This window comes from Zeugodacus cucurbitae, chromosome 5 (assembly GCF_028554725.1).
Source record: "Zeugodacus cucurbitae isolate PBARC_wt_2022May chromosome 5, idZeuCucr1.2, whole genome shotgun sequence".
Taxonomy (NCBI): Eukaryota; Metazoa; Arthropoda; class Insecta; order Diptera; family Tephritidae; genus Zeugodacus; species Zeugodacus cucurbitae.
In genome coordinates, this window is record NC_071670.1 from 21,356,690 (window position 1) to 21,382,966 (window position 26,277).

General features: G+C 35.9%; 4 long non-coding RNA genes across 6 annotated transcripts; all 4 read right to left on the reverse strand.

Annotated features, from left to right (window-relative positions):
• Positions 1–425: 425 nt before the first annotated feature.
• Positions 426–3,579, reverse strand: LOC128922330 (uncharacterized). 3 transcript variants are annotated; one of them, XR_008471566.1, is made up of 5 exons: positions 1,791–3,579; positions 1,531–1,714; positions 1,203–1,453; positions 992–1,131; positions 426–932 (listed from the first exon to the last, which is right to left on the reverse strand). It is a non-coding gene; the product is annotated as an uncharacterized LOC128922330 (long non-coding RNA). The 3 variants fall into 3 exon arrangements; XR_008471565.1 differs by having other exon boundaries at positions 1,777–3,579; XR_008471564.1 differs by having other exon boundaries at positions 427–932; positions 1,781–3,579.
• A 2,732-nt stretch (positions 3,580–6,311) lies between these two features.
• Positions 6,312–9,718, reverse strand: LOC128922333 (uncharacterized). Its single transcript, XR_008471569.1, has 5 exons — positions 7,468–9,718; positions 7,218–7,401; positions 6,890–7,140; positions 6,679–6,818; positions 6,312–6,619 (listed from the first exon to the last, which is right to left on the reverse strand). It is a non-coding gene; the product is annotated as an uncharacterized LOC128922333 (long non-coding RNA).
• A 2,289-nt stretch (positions 9,719–12,007) lies between these two features.
• LOC128922332 (uncharacterized) lies at positions 12,008–14,964 on the reverse strand. Its single transcript, XR_008471568.1, has 5 exons — positions 13,165–14,964; positions 12,915–13,098; positions 12,587–12,837; positions 12,376–12,515; positions 12,008–12,316 (listed from the first exon to the last, which is right to left on the reverse strand). It is a non-coding gene; the product is annotated as an uncharacterized LOC128922332 (long non-coding RNA).
• A 4,455-nt stretch (positions 14,965–19,419) lies between these two features.
• Positions 19,420–21,854, reverse strand: LOC128922335 (uncharacterized). The gene is made up of 3 exons (XR_008471571.1): positions 20,794–21,854; positions 20,146–20,732; positions 19,420–20,066 (listed from the first exon to the last, which is right to left on the reverse strand). It is a non-coding gene; the product is annotated as an uncharacterized LOC128922335 (long non-coding RNA).
• Between the last annotated feature and the right edge of the window lie 4,423 nt (positions 21,855–26,277).

The following is a 26,277-nucleotide window of genomic DNA, read 5'->3' on the forward strand; positions in this document are numbered from 1 at the left end:
CGCTCTCTCTCATTGATTTTGGTGCAAATCCTGCCTTTCTGCTCTAATTTTTCTATTGTTTTGGAAAGGCATTTGCCACTCTGTAGTTAGCAGAGCCCCCTGTAGTAGTTTTTTATTTAATCAGCATCTATCAGTGGAGACTGTTCGATTTATAATTTTCAGACTAACCCTTTAATCACAGGTATTGCTCATTTGTTGGGTCACCGTTTCGTTACTTAAATTCGATTCATTGTTCTGCATGGTTTCATTCTATAGGTCACCTACCTTTTCGTTTAAAAATGAAAAATTTAAATTGTTTTATTTTTATTCATTTAATTGTATGTACATTTATAAATTAGTATGGTATTTAACATTTTTAATAATTATTATTGAATAATTTAAAATATTAGCATTTCAGTACAAAGTAAACTTTAATTTTTACAAACGTTTTTGTGGCTATCATTTATACATTGACAAAATTTACATATACTACACATATAACATTAGTATGAATTATTAAATTTTTATAATTTACAATTTCTCAAAAATTTTAAGTATTGTTTTTTATGTTGTTATACAATACAAATTAAATTTCACTACTATTACGATTGTTACAGATATTCGTACATTCATTTGTATATAGATGCTAATATAACAATGTATTACATTTAAATTAATAAATTTAGTAAATTTAGTACATTAGTACTATTGCGAAAGTTCAAAATTTATAAATTAACAATCATAACTGAAAATGATAAATTGTAAGTTCATGATAGTCAAATCATAAACAGGTTAAACAACTTCTGCGCCTCAATATTGTTTTTTGAGTTCTGTTACTATGTTAACTATCCATTGTGTAAATCCAAGGGTAGGGTCTCCTGTGTTTAAGACGTCTAAAATAAGTAGTGAAAATGCTACTCCAAAAGTCCGATGTAATTTGTTGTACATCATGCCTGAAAAATATGTATAGTTGGTTAGAAATAATTAAAATATCTATCTTCGTAGAACAAACCTTGTAATCTGCGGGATGCGTTGCGCGAATTTGACTTTTATTCTGAAATGGAATGTATTATTTGTTCCTGCTGCTACATTTGTTACAGCATGTGGCGATAATCCACCAATATTATATGCATGGGAATATTAATACCAACTCTGTTAAATAATAAGATTATCAAAATTATTGTTTTGTTTTTGTTTTGCAATTAAATTCGTTTCAATAATACCTGTTGTTGTAGCATATTTGGTGTTGTATTTCTAGGTGCATCATTTTTGTTACTTCCTGACACAAAGGACTACGAGTGCTACTTCCATCATACGTCGAATTCGAATTTGTATTGTATGATTGATGAGCGATTGCCGTTGTATGTCTTGAAGAACTGCTGGTAGGATTCCCCGCACCAATACCTTCCAATATGGGAATATATGGGTGGTATCCAGCTTACGCCTTAGTTTTTCTTCCGAAGTTTGCAAATATCTGAAAATTATAATAAAAAGATAAAAGTAGATTCTAACAAAAGATTTTATATATAAGGTTTGATATTATCAACTTACCCATCAGCCTAAAGTGGCATAATCCTTGTTCTGCTTCTCCTTTTAGTTTTGCATGTTTGTGTTTGCATGTACGTGCATCTACGCACCAGATGTGTGTTGCACCTCGCTTTGCCTTCCAATACCATTTTCTGCAGTTATATTCCTTTAAAATACGTTGCAGCACCCAGTCAACCATAGGACCGCTCTGTAAAGAGAAAATTTACTATAAATATAAAATAATATCACTAACAAATTATTAATACGCACTTACATCCACTCACTTCAAATTTTCTTTTCATTAGAATGGCGACCATGGCGGAGATTTTGATCGGTTCATTGTAGTACGTGCATCTCTCTCTTATACATACAAAAATTAGGGATAATGATTGTTGCCATTCTAACTACCGAGATTGCCATTTAACTACAAAATGTTACTATTGTGTATGTGTTGGTAAAAGTCGAAAAACTTTGCATGTGTAGTGGAGTATGAGTTAGCTTCGTCTTGTAGGGTACGTTATCAAAAAAGCCTTCGGCTTTAGAGTTGCATAGCTCTGGCAAAGATTCTACTGCAAATGTGAATTATATGAATAATAAATTTAAATAAATTATAAAATAGTATTTAGAATATAGTTGATCTCAAAATTTTGGCACTATTGCATTTCACGGATTTGGAATTGTAAATTGCAAAATATGCTACACGTTCAATATTTATCACGCGATTCACGATCCATAATCTGGATTTCAAAATATTTATATACTTTGTCATATGGATCATAATCCATCATATTGTAACGGATTTCCAAATCTGTCGTTTAGGTTGAAACTCTGCCCTTAGTTCGATCACTGGATTGTCAAATAAAAGTTAAACTTCAATGGTTACATATATGCTCATCTTGTTTTATAATTCCTTATAACTTAACAGTTTATTACTCAATACTCCACTTTACAACTGTAATTTATAACTTGTTCACATTTTACTCGACAACTCTATCCTTAGAATTGTCCTTACTCGACAACTCCCTTATTAGAACTGTGTGTTGCTGCCAATCCGTCGGCCCCTATATAGTCGCCGGCAGAACATTGCCACTCAAACATTCTGGAACGACGACGATCGATGTCTGGATAAATCCGGTAATTTATCGATTTCGTTTGACGATTCCAGCCTGTTCTGGTACCACCTTCGTTACAACCCAGCAAGTCATGGGTACTGAAACTCCAACACATTCAAAGAAATTTTAATAACACCACTACATACACACATACGAAACAAAGGGTAAAATGTGCATAAACATTTAACTCAACTCTTCTCTCGTACATCACCCCGAATGAGAGAAAGAAACAACCAAAGTTCTCGTGTGTTTGATTGAACAAGTTTTGTTTTGAGCTATATCATGGCTGCTTGTGAAGTATTATTTTGCGTGTTTTATTTAATTCAGTGATCTGCAGCCTAATTAAAGTTTAAATTTTTGAAGCACGCATTTTTAAATAAGTAAAACGTAAAATAAAAGTTTTCTAAAGCCAAAAGATGGAATTGAATAGGGTGATACAGTAATACTTCATTGTACTGTCAATTCGAAGCACGCAATAGAAGCTACGCCAACAATGGTCAACATCAAGGGCGAAACCATTGAATACGTAAATAATTGTTGAATATAATAATATTATCTTGCCTTGAATTCTAAAATTTTCCATACAGATATTTCAAACCTCATACTGCGCGTTAAAGGTACGCAACCTAATCGGTGCCACTTATAGTAACAGCATAGAACTTTCGAAGCGATGAAATATGTGCTGCAAGCAAATTCAGAACTATGGATGCAAACGCTGCTACACGGAACATAAATCATTGACACACCAAATACTAGGTTTAATGTCACTTTTTTACGTGCAATTAAACCTTTTGGTTTAGGTGATTTTGAAACCGTTTATCATCGTGACGTGTGTCAACAGGGCATTGCCAATGAGCAAGAGGGCATATGCATATGCAGTATTTTTGCACTTACCGGCACCTCAGTTGGCCATACCAGCAACTGAAACATAGAAATCAGAGGGTAAATTTAAGTGAATGTTTGTGATTATAAAAATTTAAAAACTTTTTATATGTTTAATTAGGAGGAATTTTTTGATTAATTTTCACCTTGTATTGAGGAATCATAACGTTGTTGTATCGTTTTACAAGGACATGGATTCACCGAAATTAGTTCAATGGAAATACTACAGCAAAAGCATGGATGTTAAGACTTGAACGGTGCCGTGCTAGATTTAGATTTCCTGAAACATAAGGTAATTATTACCAACTTTTATTACAAACTTTATAAAAATTCAAATTTTACTTTATATTTTATATAAACCCTTCTCCCAGATGAATCTAATACTAGTGAAATTAATGAAAGAACAGATCTTATAAAAACTCCTAAAGAAACCAAAATAGTCCTCACATAATGTGCGCAGCTTACACATCCAGGCCGCTCGGGGTATTTGACATTTGCCACTCTTCCTCCAGATAGCAAAAATTGTTCAAATATTCAATACGTTTACATATGTATATTGTGTAGTACGATAATACATGTATAAAGTAAATATAATAATAAACACCTAAATGGCATGATATTTTAAATAAATATAAAATATAATTAATGATTTTGTTATTATATTCTCATTTTTGATTTTGGTAGAACTAACCGAAAATAGCGGGTATAGTTTCTAGGCTTCTGGGGGTCGCAGTACTGAAAGTGCACGTGCAGTTTTCGTTCGAAGTTTTGGGTCTTTCATCCGTGATTGTACCAATAGCATTCCCAAAATTGTGCAAGAGGTATATATACATTGCTAAATGATGAATGTAATGTGCAAGAAAGGGATGAACGATCACACGTACACAAGAGTTTCGTGTACTTTTATCAATTCGCCCTTAAGAATGGCATAGAAACTTTCATTGAAACTGCGGGTACCGCTCCCTGGCATTTCACCGAAGAATTCGCCTGTACCTGTCTTGCAAGGAATGCTGTAACGAATTTCCAAACTTAATCGTTTACGCTGAAACTCTACCCAGAGTTCGATCACTGGATTGTCAAACAGAAGTTACTAATTAAAGGCTATAAAATAATCTTTATTTCTAAATCCTCATAAATTAACACTTTATTACTCAATACTCTACTTTACAACTCTAACTTATAACTTGTTTACACTTTACTCGACAACTCTCTCCATAGAATTGTCCTCAGTTGACAACTCTCTTATTAGAACTGTGTGTTGCTGCCAGTCCGACAGCCCTTATATAGTCGATTGTAAGCGATACATCGGCTGTCGAACATTCTGGCAACTACGAATATCGATGTCTAGATACATCTAGAAATTTATCGATTTCGATTGTCAATTCTGATTTGTTATAGTGCCATTTTCGTTAAACTGCCCTCAACTTAAGTCTGATCGTCCCGATTAGACATACTTCTAGAACTAAACGCTTAGCATTTCTTCCCTTAATTTTATCCTCCAGGACACTGTCGTCCTCCCCAACGTTCCCCCTCAATTTTCATCAATCCCAAACCTTAAATCATTCAGTAACCAAAAATTATACTCGCAGTCGTCTACGCCGTTGATTCCTGTGCAGCAGGCCGATAAGCCAGGAACATGGATATATGAACATCCTCTATACCTGTGGTGATACCTGTCCACCAGCTTTCTAAAATGCTCTTCCAAAATTCGGATGAATCTTTCCACCATGATATCGGATCGTGGATGTGATGCAGCTTCAAATATTTTTCGGACACATAGCTTCTGTTACATCTCCCAACTTTTTTACAAAAATACTAACGATTTATCTTCGCCTGCCCTTTTCAATTTCAAATTTGTGTATAACAATTTTTATTATTTCGACAGAAATTTGTTCTTTGAGCCGTTAACAATAGTAAAATGGTTCTAAAATGAGTAAAACAAAACTTGGTAGCACTCAGCAAGCGACTATTGAGCTATTCGCATACTCTCCAACACGAATTCAACTAGATATCTTTGTTGTTGCTTTCACATGTAAAATTTTTGACAGGCGAGCAGCGCCCAAAGATAGCGAGCAGAGAAGTGACCAATCGATGGCAGCTTTTATTGGTCTCTCTTGTTCTAGCATCAAGAAAAAAATTACCATCTCTCCTCTTTTACGGCATATCGGTGTGATTATCTTGCTCGCTCTCTCTCATTGATTTTGGTGCAAATCCTGCCTTTCTGCTCTAATTTTTCTATTGTTTTGGAACGGCATTTGCCACTCTGTAGTTAGCAGAGCCCCCTGTAGTAGTTTTTTATTTAATCAGCATCTATCAGTGGAGACTGTTCGATTTATAATTTTCAGGCTAACCCTTTAATCACAGGTATTGCTCATTTGTTGGGTCACCGTTTTGTTACTTAAATTCGATTCATTGTTCTGCATGGTTTCATTCTATAGGTCACCTACCTTTTCGTTTAAAAATGAAAAATTTAAATTGTTTTATTTTTATTCATTTAATTGTATGTACATTTATAAATTAGTATGGTATTTAACATTTTTAATAATTATTATTGAATAATTTAAAATATTAGCATTTCAGTACAAAGTAAACTTTAATTTTTACAAACGTTTTTGCGGCTATCATTTATACATTGACAAAATTTACATATATTACATATAACATTAGTATGAATTATTAAATTTTTATAATTTACAATTTCTCAAAAATTTTAAGTATTGTTTTTTATGTTGTTATACAATACAAATACAAATTAAATTTCACTACTATTACGATTGTTACAGATATTCGTACATTCATTTGTATATAGATGCTAATTTAACAATGTATTACATTTAAATTAATAAATTTAGTAAATTTAGTACATTAGTACTATTGCGAAAGTTCAAAACTTATAAATTAACAATCATAACTGAAAATGATAAATTGTAAGTTCATGATAGTCAAATCAGAAACAGGTTAAACAACTTCTGCGCCTCAATATTGTTTTTTGAGTTCTGTTACTATGTTAACTATCCATTGTGTAGATCCAAGGGTAGGGTCTCCTGTGTTTAAGACGTCTAAAATAAGTAGTGAAAATGCTACTCCAAAAGTCCGATGTAATTTGTTGTACATCATGCCTGAAAAATATGTATAGTTGGTTAGAAATAATTAAAATATCTATCTTCGTAGAACAAACCTTGTAATTTGCGGGATGCGTTGCGCGAATTTGACTTTTATTCTGAAATGGAATGTATTATTTGTTCCTGCTGCTACATTTGTTACAGCATGTGGCGATAATCCACCAATATTATATGCATGGGAATATTAATACCAACTCTGTTAAATAATAAGATTATCAAAATTATTGTTTTGTTTTTGTTTTGCAATTAAATTCGTTTCAATAATACCTGTTGTTGTAGCATATTTGGTGTTGTATTTCTAGGTGCATCATTTTTGTTACTTCCTGACACAAAGGACTACGAGTGCTACTTCCATCATACGTCGAATTCGAATTTGTATTGTATGATTGATGAGCGATTGCCGTTGTATGTCTTGAAGAACTGCTGGTAGGATTCCCCGCACCAATACCTTCCAATATGGGAATATATGGGTGGTATCTAGCTTACGCCTTAGTTTTTCTTCCGAAGTTTGCAAATATCTGAAAATTATAATAAAAAGATAAAAGTAGATTCTAACAAAAGATTTTATATATAAGGTTTGATATTATCAACTTACCCATCAGCCTAAAGTGGCATAATCCTTGTTCTGCTTCTCCTTTTAGTTTTGCATGTTTGTGTTTGCATGTACGTGCATCTACGCACCAGATGTGTGTTGCAGCTCGCTTTGCCTTCCAATACCATTTTCTGCAGTTATATTCCTTTAAAATACTTTGCAGCACCCAGTCAACCATAGGACCGCTCTGTAAAGAGAAAATTTACTATAAATATAAAATAATATCACTAACAAATTATTAATACGCACTTACATCCACTCACTTCAAATTTTCTTTTCATTAGAATGGCGACCATGGCGGAGATTTTGATCGGTTCATTGTAGTACGTGCATCTCTCTCTTATACATACAAAAATTAGGGATAATGATTGTTGCCATTCTAACTACCGAGATTGCCATTTAACTACAAAATGTTACTATTGTGTATGTGTTGGTAAAAGTCGAAAAACTTTGCATGTGTAGTGGAGTATGAGTTAGCTTCGTCTTGTAGGGTACGTTATCAAAAAAGCCTTCGGCTTTAGAGTTGCATAGCTCTGGCAAAGATTCTACTGCAAATGTGAATTATATGAATAATAAATTTAAATAAATTATAAAATAGTATTTAGAATATAGTTGATCTCAAAATTTTGGCACTATTGCATTTCACGGATTTGGAATTGTAAATTGCAAAATATGCTACACGTTCAATATTTATCACGAGATTCACGATCCATAATCTGGATTTCAAAATATTTATATACTTTGTGATATGGATCATAATCCATCATATTGTAACGGATTTCCAAATCTGTCGTTTAGGTTGAAACTCTGCCCTTAGTTCGATCACTGGATTGTCAAATAAAAGTTAAACTTCAATGGTTACATATATGCTCATCTTGTTTTATAATTCCTTATAACTTAACAGTTTATTACTCAATACTCCACTTTACAACTGTAATTTATAACTTGTTCACATTTTACTCGACAACTCTATCCTTAGAATTGTCCTTACTCGACAACTCCCTTATTAGAACTGTGTGTTGCTGCCAATCCGTCGGCCCCTATATAGTCGCCGGCAGAACATTGCCACTCAAACATTCTGGAACGACGACGATCGATGTCTGGATAAATCCGGTAATTTATCGATTTCGTTTGACGATTCCAGCCTGTTCTGGTACCACCTTCGTTACAACCCAGCAAGTCATGGGTACTGAAACTCCAACACATTCAAAGAAATTTTAATAACACCACTACATACACACATACGAAACAAAGGGTAAAATGTGCATAAACATTTAACTCAACTCTTCTCTCGTACATCACCCCGAATGAGAGAAAGAAACAACCAAAGTTCTCGTGTGTTTGATTGAACAAGTTTTGTTTTGAGCTATATCATGGCTGCTTGTGAAGTATTATTTTGCGTGTTTTATTTAATTCAGTGATCTGCAGCCTAATTAAAGTTTAAATTTTTGAAGCACGCATTTTTAAATAAGTAAAACGTAAAATAAAAGTTTTCTAAAGCCAAAAGATGGAATTGAATAGGGTGATACAGTAATACTTCATTGTACTGTCAATTCGAAGCACGCAATAGAAGCTACGCCAACAATGGTCAACATCAAGGGCGAAACCATTGAATACGTAAATAATTGTTGAATATAATAATATTATCTTGCCTTGAATTCTAAAATTTTCCATACAGATATTTCAAACCTCATACTGCGCGTTAAAGGTACGCAACCTAATCGGTGCCACTTATAGTAACAGCATAGAACTTTCGAAGCGATGAAATATGTGCTGCAAGCAAATTCAGAACTATGGATGCAAACGCTGCTACACGGAACATAAATCATTGACACACCAAATACTAGGTTTAATGTCACTTTTTTACGTGCAATTAAACCTTTTGGTTTAGGTGATTTTGAAACCGTTTATCATCGTGACGTGTGTCAACAGGGCATTGCCAATGAGCAAGAGGGCATATGCATATGCAGTATTTTTGCACTTACCGGCACCTCAGTTGGCCATACCAGCAACTGAAACATAGAAATCAGAGGGTAAATTTAAGTGAATGTTTGTGATTATAAAAATTTAAAAACTTTTTATATGTTTAATTAGGAGGAATTTTTTGATTAATTTTCACCTTGTATTGAGGAATCATAACGTTGTTGTATCGTTTTACAAGGACATGGATTCACCGAAATTAGTTCAATGGAAATACTACAGCAAAAGCATGGATGTTAAGACTTGAACGGTGCCGTGCTAGATTTAGATTTCCTGAAACATAAGGTAATTATTACCAACTTTTATTACAAACTTTATAAAAATTCAAATTTTACTTTATATTTTATATAAACCCTTCTCCCAGATGAATCTAATACTAGTGAAATTAATGAAAGAACAGATCTTATAAAAACTCCTAAAGAAACCAAAATAGTCCTCACATAATGTGCGCAGCTTACACATCCAGGCCGCTCGGGGTATTTGACATTTGCCACTCTTCCTCCAGCCTTTGTCAGATAGCAAAAATTGTTCAAATATTCAATACGTTTACATATTTATATTGTGTAGTACGATAATACATGTATAAAGTAAATATAATAATAAACACCTAAATGGCATGATATTTTAAATAAATATAAAATATAATTAATGATTTTGTTATTATATTCTCATTTTTGATTTTGGTAGAACTAACCGAAAATAGCGGGTATAGTTTCTAGGCTTCTGGGGGTCGCAGTACTGAAAGTGCACGTGCAGTTTTCGTTCGAAGTTTTGGGTCTTTCATCCGTGATTGTACCAATAGCATTCCCAAAATTGTGCAAGAGGTATATATACATTGCTAAATGATGAATGTAATGTGCAAGAAAGGGATGAACGATCACACGTACACAAGAGTTTCGTGTACTTTTATCAATTCGCCCTTAAGAATGGCATAGAAACTTTCATTGAAACTGCGGGTACCGCTCCCTGGCATTTCACCGAAGAATTCGCCTGTACCTGTCTTGCAAGGAATGCTGTAACGAATTTCCAAACTTAATCGTTTACGCTGAAACTCTACCCAGAGTTCGATCACTGGATTGTCAAACAGAAGTTACTAATTAAAGGCTATAAAATAATCTTTATTTCTAAATCCTCATAAATTAACACTTTATTACTCAATACTCTACTTTACAACTCTAACTTATAACTTGTTTACACTTTACTCGACAACTCTCTCCATAGAATTGTCCTCAGTTGACAACTCTCTTATTAGAACTGTGTGTTGCTGCCAGTCCGACAGCCCTTATATAGTCGATTGTAAGCGATACATCGGCTGTCGAACATTCTGGCAACTACGAATATCGATGTCTAGATACATCTAGAAATTTATCGATTTCGATTGTCAATTCTGATTTGTTATAGTGCCATTTTCGTTAAACTGCCCTCAACTTAAGTCTGATCGTCCCGATTAGACATACTTCTAGAACTAAACGCTTAGCATTTCTTCCCTTAATTTTATCCTCCAGGACACTGTCGTCCTCCCCAACGTTCCCCCTCAATTTTCATCAATCCCAAACCTTAAATCATTCAGTAACCAAAAATTATACTCGCAGTCGTCTACGCCGTTGATTCCTGTGCAGCAGGCCGATAAGCCAGGAACATGGATATATGAACATCCTCTATACCTGTGGTGATACCTGTCCACCAGCTTTCTAAAATGCTCTTCCAAAATTCGGATGAATCTTTCCACCATGATATCGGATCGTGGATGTGATGCAGCTTCAAATATTTTTCGGACACATAGCTTCTGTTACATCTCCCAACTTTTTTACAAAAATACTAACGATTTATCTTCGCCTGCCCTTTTCAATTTCAAATTTGTGTATAACAATTTTTATTATTTCGACAGAAATTTGTTCTTTGAGCCGTTAACAATAGTAAAATGGTTCTAAAATGAGTAAAACAAAACTTGGTAGCACTCAGCAAGCGACTATTGAGCTATTCGCATACTCTCCAACACGAATTCAACTAGATATCTTTGTTGTTGCTTTCACATGTAAAATTTTTGACAGGCGAGCAGCGCCCAAAGATAGCGAGCAGAGAAGTGACCAATCGATGGCAGCTTTTATTGGTCTCTCTTGTTCTAGCATCAAGAAAAAAATTACCATCTCTCCTCTTTTACGGCATATCGGTGTGATTATCTTGCTCGCTCTCTCTCATTGATTTTGGTGCAAATCCTGCCTTTCTGCTCTAATTTTTCTATTGTTTTGGAACGGCATTTGCCACTCTGTAGTTAGCAGAGCCCCCTGTAGTAGTTTTTTATTTAATCAGCATCTATCAGTGGAGACTGTTCGATTTATAATTTTCAGGCTAACCCTTTAATCACAGGTATTGCTCATTTGTTGGGTCACCGTTTTGTTACTTAAATTCGATTCATTGTTCTGCATGGTTTCATTCTATAGGTCACCTACCTTTTCGTTTAAAAATGAAAAATTTAAATTGTTTTATTTTTATTCATTTAATTGTATGTACATTTATAAATTAGTATGGTATTTAACATTTTTAATAATTATTATTGAATAATTTAAAATATTAGCATTTCAGTACAAAGTAAACTTTAATTTTTACAAACGTTTTTGCGGCTATCATTTATACATTGACAAAATTTACATATATTACATATAACATTAGTATGAATTATTAAATTTTTATAATTTACAATTTCTCAAAAATTTTAAGTATTGTTTTTTATGTTGTTATACAATACAAATACAAATTAAATTTCACTACTATTACGATTGTTACAGATATTCGTACATTCATTTGTATATAGATGCTAATTTAACAATGTATTACATTTAAATTAATAAATTTAGTAAATTTAGTACATTAGTACTATTGCGAAAGTTCAAAACTTATAAATTAACAATCATAACTGAAAATGATAAATTGTAAGTTCATGATAGTCAAATCAGAAACAGGTTAAACAACTTCTGCGCCTCAATATTGTTTTTTGAGTTCTGTTACTATGTTAACTATCCATTGTGTAGATCCAAGGGTAGGGTCTCCTGTGTTTAAGACGTCTAAAATAAGTAGTGAAAATGCTACTCCAAAAGTCCGATGTAATTTGTTGTACATCATGCCTGAAAAATATGTATAGTTGGTTAGAAATAATTAAAATATCTATCTTCGTAGAACAAACCTTGTAATTTGCGGGATGCGTTGCGCGAATTTGACTTTTATTCTGAAATGGAATGTATTATTTGTTCCTGCTGCTACATTTGTTACAGCATGTGGCGATAATCCACCAATATTATATGCATGGGAATATTAATACCAACTCTGTTAAATAATAAGATTATCAAAATTATTGTTTTGTTTTTGTTTTGCAATTAAATTCGTTTCAATAATACCTGTTGTTGTAGCATATTTGGTGTTGTATTTCTAGGTGCATCATTTTTGTTACTTCCTGACACAAAGGACTACGAGTGCTACTTCCATCATACGTCGAATTCGAATTTGTATTGTATGATTGATGAGCGATTGCCGTTGTATGTCTTGAAGAACTGCTGGTAGGATTCCCCGCACCAATACCTTCCAATATGGGAATATATGGGTGGTATCCAGCTTACGCCTTAGTTTTTCTTCCGAAGTTTGCAAATATCTGAAAATTATAATAAAAAGATAAAAGTAGATTCTAACAAAAGATTTTATATATAAGGTTTGATATTATCAACTTACCCATCAGCCTAAAGTGGCATAATCCTTGTTCTGCTTCTCCTTTTAGTTTTGCATGTTTGTGTTTGCATGTACGTGCATCTACGCACCAGATGTGTGTTGCAGCTCGCTTTGCCTTCCAATACCATTTTCTGCAGTTATATTCCTTTAAAATACTTTGCAGCACCCAGTCAACCATAGGACCGCTCTGTAAAGAGAAAATTTACTATAAATATAAAATAATATCACTAACAAATTATTAATACGCACTTACATCCACTCACTTCAAATTTTCTTTTCATTAGAATGGCGACCATGGCGGAGATTTTGATCGGTTCATTGTAGTACGTGCATCTCTCTCTTATACATACAAAAATTAGGGATAATGATTGTTGCCATTCTAACTACCGAGATTGCCATTTAACTACAAAATGTTACTATTGTGTATGTGTTGGTAAAAGTCGAAAAACTTTGCATGTGTAGTGGAGTATGAGTTAGCTTCGTCTTGTAGGGTACGTTATCAAAAAAGCCTTCGGCTTTAGAGTTGCATAGCTCTGGCAAAGATTCTACTGCAAATGTGAATTATATGAATAATAAATTTAAATAAATTATAAAATAGTATTTAGAATATAGTTGATCTCAAAATTTTGGCACTATTGCATTTCACGGATTTGGAATTGTAAATTGCAAAATATGCTACACGTTCAATATTTATCACGAGATTCACGATCCATAATCTGGATTTCAAAATATTTATATACTTTGTGATATGGATCATAATCCATCATATTGTAACGGATTTCCAAATCTGTCGTTTAGGTTGAAACTCTGCCCTTAGTTCGATCACTGGATTGTCAAATAAAAGTTAAACTTCAATGGCTACATATATGCTCATCTTGTTTTATAATTCCTTATAACTTAACAGTTTATTACTCAATACTCTACTTTACAACTGTAATTTATAACTTGTTCACATTTTACTCGACAACTCTATCCTTAGAATTGTCCTTACTCGACAACTCCCTTATTAGAACTGTGTGTTGCTGCCAATCCGTCGGCCCCTATATAGTCGCCGGCAGAACATTGCCACTCAAACATTCTGGAACGACGACGATCGATGTCTGGATAAATCCGGTAATTTATCGATTTCGTTTGACGATTCCAGCCTGTTCTGGTACCACCTTCGTTACAACCCAGCAAGTCATGGGTACTGAAACTCCAACACATTCAAAGAAATTTTAATAACACCACTACATACACACATACGAAACAAAGGGTAAAATGTGCATAAACATTTAACTCAACTCTTCTCTCGTACATCACCCCGAATGAGAGAAAGAAACAACCAAAGTTCTCGTGTGTTTGATTGAACAAGTTTTGTTTTGAGCTATATCATGGCTGCTTGTGAAGTATTATTTTGCGTGTTTTATTTAATTCAGTGATCTGCAGCCTAATTAAAGTTTAAATTTTTGAAGCACGCATTTTTAAATAAGTAAAACGTAAAATAAAAGTTTTCTAAAGCCAAAAGATGGAATTGAATAGGGTGATACAGTAATACTTCATTGTACTGTCAATTCGAAGCACGCAATAGAAGCTACGCCAACAATGGTCAACATCAAGGGCGAAACCATTGAATACGTAAATAATTGTTGAATATAATAATATTATCTTGCCTTGAATTCTAAAATTTTCCATACAGATATTTCAAACCTCATACTGCGCGTTAAAGGTACGCAACCTAATCGGTGCCACTTATAGTAACAGCATAGAACTTTCGAAGCGATGAAATATGTGCTGCAAGCAAATTCAGAACTATGGATGCAAACGCTGCTACACGGAACATAAATCATTGACACACCAAATACTAGGTTTAATGTCACTTTTTTACGTGCAATTAAACCTTTTGGTTTAGGTGATTTTGAAACCGTTTATCATCGTGACGTGTGTCAACAGGGCATTGCCAATGAGCAAGAGGGCATATGCATATGCAGTATTTTTGCACTTACCGGCACCTCAGTTGGCCATACCAGCAACTGAAACATAGAAATCAGAGGGTAAATTTAAGTGAATGTTTGTGATTATAAAAATTTAAAAACTTTTTATATGTTTAATTAGGAGGAATTTTTTGATTAATTTTCACCTTGTATTGAGGAATCATAACGTTGTTGTATCGTTTTACAAGGACATGGATTCACCGAAATTAGTTCAATGGAAATACTACAGCAAAAGCATGGATGTTAAGACTTGAACGGTGCCGTGCTAGATTTAGATTTCCTGAAACATAAGGTAATTATTACCAACTTTTATTACAAACTTTATAAAAATTCAAATTTTACTTTATATTTTATATAAACCCTTCTCCCAGATGAATCTAATACTAGTGAAATTAATGAAAGAACAGATCTTATAAAAACTCCTAAAGAAACCAAAATAGTCCTCACATAATGTGCGCAGCTTACACATCCAGGCCGCTCGGGGTATTTGACATTTGCCACTCTTCCTCCAGCCTTTGTCAGATAGCAAAAATTGCATAATGTGCGCAGTTTACACATCCAGGCCGCTCGGGGTATTTGACATTTGCCACTCTTCCTCCAGCCTTTGTCAGATAGCAAAAATTGTTCAAATATTCAATACGTTTACATATGTATATTGTGTAGTACGATAATACATGTATAAAGTAAATATAATAATAAACACCTAAATGGCATGATATTTTAAATAAATATAAAATATAATTAATGATTTTGTTATTATATTCTCATTTGGGATTTTGGTAGAACTAACCGAAAATAGCGGGTATAGTTTCTAGGCTTCTGGGGGTCGCAGTACTGAAAGTGCACGTGCAGTTTTCGTTCGAAGTTTTGGGTCTTTCATCCGTGATTGTACCAATAGCATTCCCAAAATTGTGCAAGAGGTATATATACATTGCTAAATGATGAATGTAATGTGCAAGAAAGGGATGAACGATCACACGTACACAAGAGTTTCGTGTACTTTTATCAATTCGCCCTTAAGAATGGCATAGAAACTTTCATTGAAACTGCGGGTACCGCTCCCTGGCATTTCACCGAAGAATTCGCCTGTACCTGTCTTGCAAGGAATGCTGTAACGAATTTCCAAACTTAATCGTTTACGCTGAAACTCTACCCAGAGTTCGATCACTGGATTGTCAAACAGAAGTTACTAATTAAAGGCTATAAAATAATCTTTATTTCTAAATCCTCATTAATTAACACTTTATTACTCAATACTCTACTTTACAACTCTAACTTATAACTTGTTTACACTTTACTCGACAACTCTCTCCATAGAATTGTCCTCAGTTGACAACTCTCTTATTAGAACTGTGTGTTGCTGCCAGTCCGACAGCCCTTATATAGTCGATTGTAAGCGATACATCGGCTGTCGAACATTCTGGCAACTACGAATATCGATGTCTAGATACATCTAGAAATTTATCGATTTCGATTGTCAATTCTGATTTGTTATAGTGCCATTTTCGTTACACTGCCCTCAACTTAAGTCTGATCGTCCCGATTAGACATACTTCTAGAACTAAACGCTTAGCATTTCTTCCCTTAATTTTATCCTCCAGGACACTGTCGTCCTCCCCAACGTTCCCCCTCAATTTTCATCAATCCCAAACCTTAAATCATTCAGTAACCAAAAATTATACTCGCAGTCGTCTACGCCGTTGATTCCTGTACAGCAGGCCGATAAGCCAGGAACATGGATTTATGAACACCCTCTATACCTGTGGTGATACCTGTCCACCAGCTTTCTAAAATGCTCTTCCAAAATTCGGATGAATCTTTCCACCATGATATCGGATCGTGGATGTGATGCAGCTTCAAATATTTTTCGGACACATAGCTTCTGTTACATCTCCCAACTTTTGATGTCCACGCCCTCCATTTCGTCAGTCTCTTGGTTTAGAATTGGGAATTTCTCCGTCCTACCCATCAAACCACTCCTGATTGTAAACGAATGTCGTAATCTTGTCTTCTATCATTCTTGTGTAACCCTACGTATGAATGGAACACATGTGCACCCTACAAGACGGAGCTAACTCATACACCACTACACATGCAAATTTTTGAGCTTTTTCCAACACATACACATTGCTAACATTTTGTAGTTAAATGGCAATCTCGGTAGTTAGAGTAGCAAAATTCATTAACCCTAATTTTTGTATGTGTAAGAGAGAGATACAATGAACCATTCGAAAATCGCCGCCATGACCGCTGTTCATTACAAAATACAATTTTAGGTGAATGGATGTAAGTGCGTTTTAAATATTTCTTTTATTTTGTTAAGTGTTTTTGGATATTTTTCGAATTTATAAATGCATTTATTTGTGTTATTTTTGTTATTTGTTTTTATAATTTAAATAATTTCATTCTAGTTATACGTGTGTGCACAGCAAAGGAAGAGCAAGGAGGTGACGGTGGAGGTATGTTTCACCTATTTTTAATACATAGTACAAATTAGAAAATTTAAATAATTTCAGGTTTTTGGATTTAGCATTGGTGCAATATATAACAACAACGCAGAAAACAATGGAAAATAACATGGTAATATAAATGCGTATATGTGCATGTTGAGTTAGTGCGTATTAAGATCAGAGAACTGCAAAACTCACTTTTTCCTTGAATGAGCTCATACGCAAAAGTTTGTATTCAATTCCAATTACTGAGCGAAGCACAGCGTTGAGAAAAAATCAGCTCATGTTACCGAACCGCTCATTCGCGTACAATGTGAGCCTTCGGTCCGAAATGCTTTGCTCACGTTTGCTCACTTCACGAAATGTTTAGCTCACGTTCGCTCACTTCACGAAAATTTTAGCTCACTTTCGCTCAGTGATTGGAAGTGAATAGAAACTTTTGCGTATGAGCTGATTCAAGGAAAAAGTGAGTTTTGCAGTTCTTTGGTATACATATACAATTATATATGTACGTATATATATGTATATATGCATGTGTGTGTGCCAACGGATTTTACAAAACCAGTAGCGCTGCTGGTTGCGCATTTATTCAAGCACAGTGAGTTTATTCACATGTGTTGAGTTTGCTCATAGACGTTGAGTTTGCTCTTTTGTGTGCTTGTTTTCATTCAACACGATCATTGTTAAGCCGAATGAGCGAACGCCTGGGAAATTATAAAAACAAATAACAAAAATAACACAAATAAATGCATTTATAAATTCGAAAAATATCCAAAAACACTTAACAAAATAAAAGAAATATTTAAAACGCACTTACATCCATTCACCTAAAATTGTATTTTGTAATGAACAGCGGTCATGGCGGCGATTTTCGAATGGTTCATTGTATCTCTCTCTTACACATACAAAAATTAGGGTTAATGAATTTTGCTACTCTAACTACCGAGATTGCCATTTAACTACAAAATGTTAGCAATGTGTATGTGTTGGAAAAAGCTCAAAAATTTGCATGTGTAGTGGTGTATGAGTTAGCTCCGTCTTGTAGGGTGCACATGTGTTCCATTCATACGTAGGGTTACACAAGAATGATAGAAGACAAGATTACGACATTCGTTTACAATCAGGAGTGGTTTGATGGGTAGGACGGAGAAATTCCCAATTCTAAACCAAGAGACTGACGAAATGGAGGGCGTGGACATCAAAAGTTGGGAGATGTAACAGAAGCTATGTGTCCGAAAAATATTTGAAGCTGCATCACATCCACGATCCGATATCATGGTGGAAAGATTCATCCGAATTTTGGAAGAGCATTTTAGAAAGCTGGTGGACAGGTATCACCACAGGTATAGAGGGTGTTCATAAATCCATGTTCCTGGCTTATCGGCCTGCTGTACAGGAATCAACGGCGTAGACGACTGCGAGTATAATTTTTGGTTACTGAATGATTTAAGGTTTGGGATTGATGAAAATTGAGGGGGAACGTTGGGGAGGACGACAGTGTCCTGGAGGATAAAATTAAGGGAAGAAATGCTAAGCGTTTAGTTCTAGAAGTATGTCTAATCGGGACGATCAGACTTAAGTTGAGGGCAGTGTAACGAAAATGGCACTATAACAAATCAGAATTGACAATCGAAATCGATAAATTTCTAGATGTATCTAGACATCGATATTCGTAGTTGCCAGAATGTTCGACAGCCGATGTATCGCTTACAATCGACTATATAAGGGCTGTCGGACTGGCAGCAACACACAGTTCTAATAAGAGAGTTGTCAACTGAGGACAATTCTATGGAGAGAGTTGTCGAGTAAAGTGTAAACAAGTTATAAGTTAGAGTTGTAAAGTAGAGTATTGAGTAATAAAGTGTTAATTTATGAGGATTTAGAAATAAAGATTATTTTATAGCCTTTAATTAGTAACTTCTGTTTGACAATCCAGTGATCGAACTCTGGGTAGAGTTTCAGCGTAAACGATTAAGTTTGGAAATTCGTTACAGCATTCCTTGCAAGACAGGTACAGGCGAATTCTTCGGTGAAATGCCAGGGAACGGTACCCGCAGTTTCAATGAAAGTTTCTATGCCATTCTTAAGGGCGAATTGATAAAAGTACACGAAACTCTTGTGTACGTGTGATCGTTCATCCCTTTCTTGCACATTACATTCATCATTTAGCAATGTATATATACCTCTTGCACAATTTTGGGAATGCTATTGGTACAATCACGGATGAAAGACCCAAAACTTCGAACGAAAACTGCACGTGCACTTTCAGTACTGCGACCCCCAGAAGCCTAGAAACTATACCCGCTATTTTCGGTTAGTTCTACCAAAATCCCAAATGAGAATATAATAACAAAATCATTAATTATATTTTATATTTATTTAAAATATCATGCCATTTAGGTGTTTATTATTATATTTACTTTATACATGTATTATCGTACTACACAATATACATATGTAAACGTATTGAATATTTGAACAATTTTTGCTATCTGACAAAGGCTGGAGGAAGAGTGGCAAATGTCAAATACCCCGAGCGGCCTGGATGTGTAAACTGCGCACATTATGCAATTTTTGCTATCTGACAAAGGCTGGAGGAAGAGTGGCAAATGTCAAATACCCCGAGCGGCCTGGATGTGTAAGCTGCGCACATTATGTGAGGACTATTTTGGTTTCTTTAGGAGTTTTTATAAGATCTGTTCTTTCATTAATTTCACTAGTATTAGATTCATCTGGGAGAAGGGTTTATATAAAATATAAAGTAAAATTTGAATTTTTATAAAGTTTGTAATAAAAGTTGGTAATAATTACCTTATGTTTCAGGAAATCTAAATCTAGCACGGCACCGTTCAAGTCTTAACATCCATGCTTTTGCTGTAGTATTTCCATTGAACTAATTTCGGTGAATCCATATCCTTGTAAAACGATACAACAACGTTATGATTCCTCAATACAAGGTGAAAATTAATCAAAAAATTCCTCCTAATTAAACATAGAAAAAGTTTTTAAATTTTTATAATCACAAACATTCACTTAAATTTACCCTTTGATTTCTATGTTTCAGTTGCTGGTATGGCCAACTGAGGTGCCGGTAAGTGCAAAAATACTGCATATGCATATGCCCTCTTGCTCATTGGCAATGCCCTGTTGACACACGTCACGATGATAAACGGTTTCAAAATCACCTAAACCAAAAGGTTTAATTGCACGTAAAAAAGTGACATTAAACCTAGTATTTGGTGTGTCAATGATTTATGTTCCGTGTAGCAGCGTTTGCATCCATAGTTCTGAATTTGCTTGCAGCACATATTTCATCGCTTCGAAAGTTCTATGCTGTTACTATAAGTGGCACCGATTAGGTTGCGTACCTTTAACGCGCAGTATGAGGTTTGAAATATCTGTATGGAAAATTTTAGAATTCAAGGCAAGATAATATTATTATATTCAACAATTATTTACGTATTCAATGGTTTCGCCCTTGATGTTGACCATTGTTGGCGTAGCTTCTATTGCGTGCTTCGAATTGACAGTACAATGAAGTATTACTGTATCACCCTATTCAATTCCATCTTTTGGCTTTAGAAAACTTTTATTTTACGTTTTACTTATTTAAAAATGCGTGCTTCAAAAATTTAAACTTTAATTAGGCTGCAGATCACTGAATTAAATAAAACACGCAAAATAATACTTCACAAGCAGCCATGATATAGCTCAAAACAAAACTTGTTCAATCAAACACACGAGAACTTTGGTTGTTTCTTTCTCTCATTCGGGGTGATGTACGAGAGAAGAGTTGAGTTAAATGTTTATGCACATTTTACCCTTTGTTTCGTATGTGTGTATGTAGTGGTGTTATTAAAATTTCTTTGAATGTGTTGGAGTTTCAGTACCCATGACTTGCTGGGTTGTAACGAAGGTGGTACCAGAACAGGCTGGAATCGTCAAACGAAATCGATAAATTACCGGATTTATCCAGACATCGATCGTCGTCGTTCCAGAATGTTTGAGTGGCAATGTTCTGCCGGCGACTATATAGGGGCCGACGGATTGGCAGCAAGACACAGTTCTAATAAGGGAGTTGTCGAGTAAGGACAATTCTAAGGATAGAGTTGTCGAGTAAAATGTGAACAAGTTATAAATTACAGTTGTAAAGTAGAGTATTGAGTAATAAACTGTTAAGTTATAAGGAATTATAAAACAAGATGAGCATATATGTAGCCATTGAAGTTTAACTTTTATTTGACAATCCAGTGATCGAACTAAGGGCAGAGTTTCAACCTAAACGACAGATTTGGAAATCCGTTACAATATGATGGATTATGATCCATATCACAAAGTATATAAATATTTTGAAATCCAGATTATGGATCGTGAATCTCGTGATAAATATTGAACGTGTAGCATATTTTGCAATTTACAATTCCAAATCCGTGAAATGCAATAGTGCCAAAATTTTGAGATCAACTATATTCTAAATACTATTTTATAATTTATTTAAATTTATTATTCATATAATTCACATTTGCAGTAGAATCTTTGCCAGAGCTATGCAACATATGCAAAACTAAAAGGAGAAGCAGAACAAGGATTATGCCACTTTAGGCTGATGGGTAAGTTGATAATATCAAACCTTATATATAAAATCTTTTGTTAGAATCTACTTTTATCTTTTTATTATAATTTTCAGATATTTGCAAACTTCGGAAGAAAAACTAAGGCGTAAGCTGGATACCACCCATATATTCCCATATTGGAAGGTATTGGTGCGGGGAATCCTACCAGCAGTTCTTCAAGACATACAACGGCAATCGCTCATCAATCATACAATACAAATTCGAATTCGACGTATGATGGAAGTAGCACTCGTAGTCCTTTGTGTCAGGAAGTAACAAAAATGATGCACCTAGAAATACAACACCAAATATGCTACAGCAACAGGTATTATTGAAACGAATTTAATTGCAAAACAAAAACAAAACAATAATTTTGATAATCTTATTATTTAACAGAGTTGGTATTAATATTCCCATGCATATAATATTGGTGGATTATCGCCACATGCTGTAACAAATGTAGCAGCAGGAACAAATAATACATTCCATTTCAGAATAAAAGTCAAATTCGCGCAACGCATCCCGCAAATTACAAGGTTTGTTCTACGAAGATAGATATTTTAATTATTTCTAACCAACTTCAAATATTTTTCAGGCATCGGATGATGTGCTACAAATTACATCGGACTTTTGGAGTAGCAACACTTATTTTCGAGGTGCTAAACACAGTGTCTCCTATGATGCCCTTGAACCTACACAATGGATAATTAACAGAGCTCTAAAAAGAACATTGAGGCGCCGAAGTTGTTCATCTTACTTTTGATTTGATTATGGAGGCATTATTAGGCTGAACTTACAATTTATCATATTTAATATTGAGATTGTAAATTTATAAATTTTGAACGTACGCAATAGCACTCAATTTATTAATATAAGTGTAAAATATTGTTAAATTAGCATGGATATACAAATGACTGTACGAATATATGTAACAATCGTAATAGTAGAGAAATTTAATTTGTATTGTACAAAGTCCTTGGAGGTTATCCTTGATATTCGTCCAATACATATCCAAGTGAAGTATGTTGCAGCGCTTACAGCGTGTAGGCTAACGATCTTGGGCCACTGGACCCAAACATTGCACCAATGGGGACATGGGATCATAATAAATTTTGTCACTGAACTCGGTTTGGATTGATCCTGTGACCGGGAAACCGAGACTGTTGAGGAAATTAAAGCAACATTCTCCTTCCCCAGCGGAGAAGAATGAAATCTATATATTCACCGACGGATCAAAAGGTGAAACAGGAACGGGAGCAGGCTTCTTCTGTAAATACCCACACACAGAAAGAAGCTTAAAGCTAAACGACTACAATTAGGTATTCCAAGCTGAGATTGTCGGAATAAGGGAAGGAGCTAGGTGGGCCTGCACCCAAGCAAACAGGTCCATCAACTTTCTTGTGGATAGCCAAGCCGCGATTAAGGCTATCTGCTGCGCCAATACAAAGTCTCAATGCGTTAGATCATGCAAAGAGGCAATTAATATACTAGCGGGAGAAAACTCAGTTAGCATTATCTGGGTACCCGGTCATATAGGTATAGAAGGAAACGAAAAGGCAGATGAGTTGGCTCGCTCAGGTGCAGCTGGGAATACAGTTCCCTTAAACTGCCCCAGACCTTTCAGTTCTCTAAAGCACTGCCTAAAGCAATGGATGCTAGGGGAACAGCTCAGGTCCTGGAACATGTGCAACACGAGTCGCACCACAAAGCTACTATGGGGTAGTGTTGACACTGGACAGACCAAAAAACTTCTTACTTTAAGCAAAAGAGAACTAAGCTGTATCACAGGGGTCATCACGGGGCACCTGCCTCTAAGAGGCCAGCTGCAGAGACTTGGCATAGTAGAATCGGCGCAATGCAGGGCGTGCGCGGAAGATGATGAGACACTAGAGCATTATCTCTGCGAATGCCCGGCCTTCTGTCGTTTAAGAAGAGATACCTTCCAAGGCTCCCATTACTCTAACCTAAGAGAAATAGGACAGCAGGGATGGAATAAACTCAGAAACTTCGTTAAATTGACCGAGTTGTTCAGGTGACGCTTATCAGGGTACCTTCGGGGAGCACAATGGGCCTAATAATGGCCTAAGTGCGGCCGCTTTCGGCCAGGCTCTCTTCGCCTCCTTTTCAACCAACCAACCAAACATAACAACACAAAAAAAACAATACTTAAAACTTTTGAGAAATTGTAAATTATAAAAAGTTAATAATTAATACTAACTTTATATGTAAAATATGTAAATTTTGTCAATGTATAAAATGGGGTCATATGTATAGATGGGGTCATATGTAGAAGTTCACGCAAGTGAGGAGAGTTTCTGATTGCCATTCACTTGGGAGTGGCCAGGAACGATTCTTTTGCATATGACTCAAGCAGCTCACGACTTCCGGTTTTAGACCAAGTATCCCCTGGGTAGCTAACAGACATCCGTTTGGAGGCGAGCTAAAGTGAGAAGGCGAAGCCTAACTTTATATGTAAAATATGTAAATTTTGTCAATGTATAAAATGGGGTCATATGTATGGATGGGGTCATATGTAGAAGTTCACGCAAGTGAGGAGAGTTTCTGATTGCCATTCACTTGGGAGTGGCCAGGAACGATTCTTTTGCATATGACTCAAGCAGCTCACGACTTCCGGTTTTAGACCAAGTATCCCCTGGGTAGCTAACAGACATCCGTTTGGAGGCGAGCTAAAGTGAGAAGGCGAAGCCCGCTTCTGCGGTAGTGCGTAGGGCTTGGGACCCACCACATAAAAAAATCTCCCCAATGAAAACAAACACCGAGCCTCGGATGAGAAACCCCCCTTTTGATGACGACCCCTGCAAACGTACTAAGGATCATGATTTTTGGGCATGCACCTGGAATGTCCGGACTCTTAATTGGGAAGGTGCCTATGCCCAGCTGGTTGATGTCATCACACAACTAAAGGCTGACATCACCGCCGTCCAAGAAGTGCGATGGACGGGACAAGGACGGAAGAAGGTGGGTCCTTGTGACATCTACTACAGCGGCCATATAAAGGAGCGCAAATTTGGTGTTGGATTTGTAGTGAGAGAGAGAATACGTCGCCGAGTCCAGGCATTCACCCCGGTGGATGAACGTCTTGTCACAATCCGCATCAAAGCGAGGTTTTTCAAGGTTTGGAGGTTTTTTTTGTGATAGATGGACGACATGTCTCCAGTGTTTCTGATTGTCGTACGCTCCGAGGACTAAACATTGACTCGGCTCTGTGCAGCAAAGAACGCCCGTCAACAAACACAAGGAAGGTTCGACGTCGAAAAGCTGCAATCACAACCCACAGCCGAACGATTTTCTACTCGACTTGCACTCCTGCTCTCTGAGAGCACTCATCAGCATCTCGATATAAGGGAGCTGTGGAACGGCATCTCAAACTCATTGCATACCGCTGCAGCCGAAACAATTGGTCTCCGGCAACGCCAAAAAACCAGTTGGTACGATGAGAATTGTCGTTCCGCAGTGGAGAGAAAACAGACTGCCTACCTCACAACGTTGCGATCGACCACGACACGTTCGGGGTGGGATAGATATCGAGAACTGAAGAGGGAAGCGAGACGCATTTGCAGACGTAAAAAGAAAGAGGCCGAAATGCGTGAGTATGAAAAGCTTGAAAAGCTGGCCGACATGGGTAATGCTCGAAAATTTTATGAAAAGATGAGGCGATTAACAGAAGGTTTCAAGACCGGAGCATTATCATGTAGGGACCGAGAAGGTAATCTGGTAACGGATGTCCAGAGCACACTGGGATTATGGAGGGAACACTTCTCCGACCTGCTCAATGGCAGTGAAAGTACAACACCAGGAGATGGCGAACCCGATTCCCCAATCGATGACGATGGAATAGATGTTCCATTACCCGACCATGAAGAAATTCGAATAGCAATTACCCGCTTGAAGAACAACAAAGCGGCGGGGGCCGATGGATTACCGACCGAGCTATTCAAATGCGGCGGCGAAGAACTGATAAGGTGCATGCATCAGCTTCTTTGTAGATTGGAATCTTAGTGTGCTCTGCCCAATCCATAAGAAGGGAGACCCCACAATCTGCGCCAACTACCGTGGTATAAGTCTCCTCAATATCGCATATAAGGTTTTGTCGAGCGTATTGTGTGAAAGACTAAAGCCCACCGTCAACGAACTGATTGGACCTTATCAGTGTGGCTTTAGACCTGGAAAATCCACAATGGACCAGATATTCACCATGCGCCAAATCTTGGAAAAGACCCGAGAGAGAAGAATCGATACTCACCATCTTTTTATCGATTTTAAAGCTGCCTTCGATAGCACGAAAAGGAGCTGCCTTTATGCCGCGATG